This window comes from Lemur catta, chromosome 7, assembly GCF_020740605.2.
Source record: "Lemur catta isolate mLemCat1 chromosome 7, mLemCat1.pri, whole genome shotgun sequence".
Classification (NCBI taxonomy): domain Eukaryota; kingdom Metazoa; phylum Chordata; class Mammalia; order Primates; family Lemuridae; genus Lemur; species Lemur catta.
In genome coordinates, this window is record NC_059134.1 from 99,648,468 (window position 1) to 99,654,467 (window position 6,000).

General features: G+C 49.1%; 1 protein-coding gene across 1 annotated transcript in view; it reads right to left on the minus strand.

The window, feature by feature from the left end:
* Positions 1 to 6,000, minus strand: part of AHNAK (AHNAK nucleoprotein) — an 83,887-nt gene that overhangs the window by 47,148 nt on the left and 30,739 nt on the right. The window lies entirely within an intron of this gene.

A 6,000-nucleotide genomic window follows, 5' to 3' on the forward strand; every position in this document is an offset into this window, starting at 1 on the left:
TGTGAGATGGAGTCAGCCAGTACCAAACCAAACCGCCTTCCTGCCTGGGCGGAGCTGAGGACTCAGTGAGAGATCTCAAGAGATAAAGCACTTTGTGGACTAGAACACCCTGTCCGAAGAGAAGGTTTTTTCATTCCTTAACCCTTTCCCATCCTTGGCCCCGCTACTGGGATGTTTTTCTGCTGAGGCCATGCCTCAAGCTTGTGGTGGAAAACAACAGAGGCATTTAAAGGGAAGTGAACCCACCCTCCTCATCAGAATGTTCCCCACACATTTGCCGTGGCCCACGGCAGCGTCTTTGCTGGGAGCGCTCATCCTTAGGAAGTACTTGAGGCTGAGGGACGCCACAGGGCTACTCAGAGGCTGGTAAACAGCACATGGCATTCCCGGCCCCATGGCAAACCTTCCTGCACGGAATTCTTTGTCCTCGTGAGGAAAGACAGAGAGCTGCTCTATGCTGAAAGCCCAAAGCCAGAGCTCCACTTTCAAACCCCGCCCAGCCCGAGATCATGCCAAGGCTAAGCATGCCACCAACCCTTTAAAGTGTGATTGTGAAATCAACTTGCCCAAACTTGGAGTTCTTTCTTGAAAACTTGGGTTTACTTGTTAATTCCAACGGGGAAACATGGCGACATTCCAATAGAAAAGTTGGCAATCTCCTACTTAACCAAGAAATAAAAATGAGATTATCTATCGTGTGCCTCCTGACATGATGCACTGATAAGAACCCAGCATAACTTCTGTGGTATTCCTGCCCGAAAAATGCCTAACCTGAGTCTGACCATCACACAAGTCCAAACTGAGGGACATTTTTGCAAAACCACTGGTTTCCACACACTTCAAAACATCAGAGCCGGCCGGGCGCGGTGGCTCACACCTGTAATCCTAGCCCTCTGGGAGGCCGAGGCAGGTGGATCGCTCGAGGTCAGGAGTTCAAGACCAGCCTGAGCGAGACCCCGTCTCTACTAAAAATAGAAATCAATTATCTGGACAGCTAAAAAAATATATATAGAAAAAATTAGCCGGGCATGGTGGCGCATGCCAGTAGCCCCAGCTACTCGGGAGGCTGAGGCAGGAGGATCGCTTAAGCCCAGGAGTTTGAGGTTGCTGTGAGCTGGGCTGACGCCACGGAACTCACTCGAGCCCGGACAACAAAGTGAGACTCTGTCTCAAAAAAAAAAAAAAAAAAAAAAATCAGTGCCATGAATGACAGCAAAAAGCTGAGAAAGTATCCCAGATTGAAGAAATAAAGAAACCAAGACAATTAAACACCATGTGGGACCACAGATGATTGAAGCCTAAATGGAAAAAAGACACTGCAAGAAAGGCAATTATTGGGGCAATTGGTAAAATTTAAATATGGACATATATTAGATAATATGCCAGTGTTATATTTCTTTTTTTTTTTTTTTTGAGACAGAGTCTCACTTTGTTGCCCGGGCTAGAGTGAGTGCCGTGGCGTCAGCCTAGCTCACAGCAACCTCAAACTCCTGGGTTTAAGCGATCCTACTGCCTCAGCCTCCCGAGTAGCTGGGGCTACAGGCATGCGCCACCATGCCCGGCTAATTTTTTCTGTATATACTTTTAGTTGTCCAGATAATTGATTTCTATTTTTAGTAGAGATGGGGTCTCGCTCAGGCTGGTCTCGAACTCCTGACCTCAAGCAATCCACCCGCCTCGGCCTCCCAGAGGGCTAGGATTACAGGCATGAGCCACCTCGCCCGGCCTATTTCTTGAATTTAATTACTGTATTGGGGCAATATTATATAAGAGAATGTCTATACATGCTGAAGTATTGAGGGGCAAAGGGTCAGGATGTCTGGAATTTACTCTCAAATGATTCAGCAAAAATAATGATAATTATAACATCATTATCATTGTCAAGAGGGAGAGATTAAAGCAAACGAGGTAAATGTTGACAATTGGTGAACCCAAATGAATGGTACATGGATATTTTATTCTTGCAACTAGGTTTGAATTCAAAATAAATTTACTTTTTTTAAAAAGGGAATTTCAGTTACATTCCTAGGTACATCTCCCAGATGTCTTAATGTCACGGCTAATGCGCAGTACCAGAGGGCTAAGGTGGCCCTCAGCAGTGGGACACATACATTAGCAGCACACAAAGTGCTGGGGAGTGCTGGGCTATTTGCTTTGGAATGCTCGAGACATAGCAGTCTTTCGACAATGCTACATTTGCTCAAAACATTTAAGACCACTTTCCAGCCACACAAGAAAATTGGTTGCACTACATTCTAATCACACCTTGCTTTTGACCCAGAACAGCCCATCCACCTAATTAACCAGCCTTACTTCTGAAAGGATCATAGATTATTAGAACTGGCAAGGACCTTAGAGAATGCCTTATCCTGTTACAAGGAAACCGAGAGCTCAGAGGTTGACCTTGATTTGCCCAAGGTCACAGTGAATCCCACTGACTCCCAGGCCAGTGATCTTTACAGGATCTTGTCCTGGCCTGTCCTTGTACCTTCCAGTCCCTTTGAGACTTTGCAAACATGAGAAAGGAAGATCTGTGCTTCCCCAGAGACACTTCTTTGTAAATGTAAAGGTGACTCTGAAGGCAATTTCAAAAGAGAGAGAACAAAGATATTTTTAATTTTCCATGAACATTCTAATTTTCACCTTCCCAAAAGTGACTGCTGAGAACAGAACAGCCATTGGGATGTATAAGTATGTTTAAGAAAAAATTGACACATTACTTTATGATCATACCTTAAATGCATCCCACATAACTGTGGCTATTTTAAGAAACCTCAATACATAAAAATTCAAATTTACCAAACAGAAAAACAACAGGATAAGGACATTGGCCTGATTATTCTATATCTGCCCCCTCCACCTTCAGACCCCTCCTCCCTGCTTCTCTGCCCTGCTCTGTGACCCCAGGAAGCGGATCACCTGCAACACCTGGGCTTCCTTAAGAGCGAGGGGGCGGGTGTTTCTTCCTGCTTCGCCTGGCGGGCAGTTCTGGCAGGTACTGTGGTCCTCCGTGCCTACAGCCGCTGCTGGGGGCCCCTCCTCTACCTCCTGCTCATGCTGGACTTCAGGAACACCATTTCTTCCCCGTTCCCCTTCAGACCCAGGGATAGTATGAGCTCCCCACTGTCCCTGGGGGTCTCACCACCCCTTTTGGGTCCTTTGGCCCTGCTCACTACTCAGTAAACAGTCCCTTTATTAAAGTCCTTTTGGTTGAACTATCTTCAGATGGAACTGTCAGTTTGAGAAATGAGTTTGAGTTTATGAAAACTATTCCCTGTCATTTGTGAGCCCATGGTACATTTCAAATAAGTCAGTTTTCCAAGTGTCCCCTTAACCACACCATTGTCCACACAAGGTCACACTGCCTGAAGCGAGGTAGACCTTGAGGCTGCAGTCCTTGCAATCACTCCTTGGAACTCTGAGGAAGGACATGGCAGAGCCCCTCCCAGGCCCCTCCCCAGTTTCCTGACACTGCTCTCACCCTCGAATGCGGGAACCGGGACCTCAGAGCATAAGACCTTGCAAGTCTGGGCCCCTGCAGGACTTTGGGGATAACTTGGACCATCCCTGTCGGGGACTGAGAGAAGGCAGGGGTGGGTAGTGCTGAAGGCATCCAAGGAACAGAGGGAGAGTGAGCAGGTGGGAGGGGATCGAGGCCACCTGGGATGGGCCCTCCACCAGCCCCACAGCCCCGGGGGCCTGCTCCTGTGCCGCCCCGACTACGCAGTGGACCCTGCAGGAGGGAGTGCTCCTGTTCTGTGGCCACTGCCTCCCGCCTGGGCCTGATGTGAGAGGAGGGCAGCTGAGAAGTTTGAATGGCCAGTTGCCATGTTCCTTCTCCATCCTACCCACCACCCCCTGACTGTCCCTGCGAGTGAGATCTTGTCCTGAAAACTCAGCAACTGGCCTCATTATCCCTGGTAGATGCCTGATTTCCACAAGTTTATTTCCAGTGTTCAAAGCATTCCAGTTTTTCACACCCATAACATCATTTTGTCTGTGGAGGTCGGCAGAGGAGGAATTTGAGATCAGTGGGACTGGGACACATCCAGCCACATGGGACTCAAAAAATATTTATTGAATGAATGGACACTGAGGGCCACAGCTAACCTATATCAGCTCTTCCTCAAGCTAAAAAACAATTTAAAAAAATTTTTTTTAGAGACACCTAGGTTGGAGTGCAAAGGCACAATCGTAGCTTAGTGTAACCTTCAAGTCCTTGGCTCAAGGGATCCTTCTGCCTCAGCCTCCTGAGTAGCTGGGACTACAGGCACGCACTGCTACACCCGGCTAATTTTTCTATTTTTTGTAGAGACGAGATCTTCCTATGTGGCCCAGGCTGGTCTCAAACTCTTGACCTGAAGTGATCCTCCCGCCTTGGCTTCCCAATGTGCTTAGATTACAGACATGAGCCACCATGCCCAGTACCAATTTTTTTAATTGATATATTATTGGACAACCTAGGTAGTTCTGCCCCAGGGATCTTTCCTGCATCCTAAAGGGCACCCCCCCCAGCTGTGTACACATGTGTAACCCACTGTCACTCACCCTCTGCTCCAGACACCAGGGCCATCATCTGGGGCAGCACGCACACTCTGCCCCATCCTACACCGTCAGCTTCAGAGCTAAGGGAAAGACAGGAGCTGGGCTTTGAGCTGAGCAAAAGCATCCCGAGGGGTGCCCAGACCTGGTCAGGACAGCGTGTGTGTGTGTGTGTGTGTGTGTGTGTGTGTGTGTGTGTGTGCAGTGGGTGTGTGCTTGCTCACCCTCGTGCACCGGGGGTTTCTGTAGAAGAGGGACTCACACCCACCTCTCTAGAACTCCATGTCTGCCCTTGTGCTCTCCATAAATAAATGTATGGCTGTGACATGAATGTTGCATACTTAAATGTGGTGCCCTTGTGCAGTACACAACCCAGATACTTGAACAGACTCTCTGGCCCTATGGATGCGAAACCCATTTATGGGTGAGAAAAAGCAGCTGTAGGTCAGTCATCTAAAGAAATGCCTCAGGGGATCAAGGGCTTCCCTCCAAACCTACCTCCTTCCAAAAGCAAGAGGCCACCCCTGAGCTCCAAAGCCCCCAAGGACACAAGCTCTGCTCGCTGATGTGGGAATGGATGAAGTGGAGAAGGCATGTCTGAAATCCAAGCAAGGACAGGTGGAGCCCACACTGGCAGAAGACCCCACTGCACGTGCAGAAACCCACTGAGAAGCCAGCACTAGAGAGGGTGGGATGGGGTAGGAGCTGTCATCTCTGGTCTGGGGGGAACCAGAGAGGTGCGGGGTTGCCTCCACCAGCAGAAAGGCAGCAGCTCTGGGGAACAGCAAGAGGGACGAGCTTGGCCCAATTGTTTTGGTACAAGAAGGTTCCTCCCTCTGCCCAGCAATGACCAACATTAGGAGCCAGTTACTAGAAGTCCCCCAACCCCAACCTAATGTATTGTCTACAGAGCTGGAGATCAAAAGAGGACTTTGGTCAGAAGAGATTTTTCATAATGTTTACCCCTAAAATGGACTAGAAAGGACCATGAAGATATCTTATACAAGATGAGCACCTTATTTCAAAGAGGAATCTGAGGCCAAGAGAGGGCAGGTAGATTGAGGCCACCCAGGAAAACCCGCAGCCAAGTCAGGAGCAGACAGCAAGCCCGGGGCTCACAGGCAGAGCCCTTTCTTCCACTCCAATAGGCCTTTTAGCCGTTCACACCTGTACCCTTTTCCCCATTTAGAACCATTTCTGAATCTTGTATTCATATCTGAGGATGCAAAATTGGTGGGTGGGTCCTGGGGCCAAGCCTCTCTTCCTTTCTCAGCAGTGGTGCAGCCAGCCTCACCCTGACGACCAAGGAGCAAAGAATGCCACCTGTGCGGAGGTGACTGCCTAAAGTCACTGATGAAACAGCAACACCACGGGGTGGATCTGGCCTGAACGGTCAGGGCCGGGTGTGCAGCTCCCCCGGGCTTCATCCCCCCAACACAGAACGCAAAGGCACGGGAC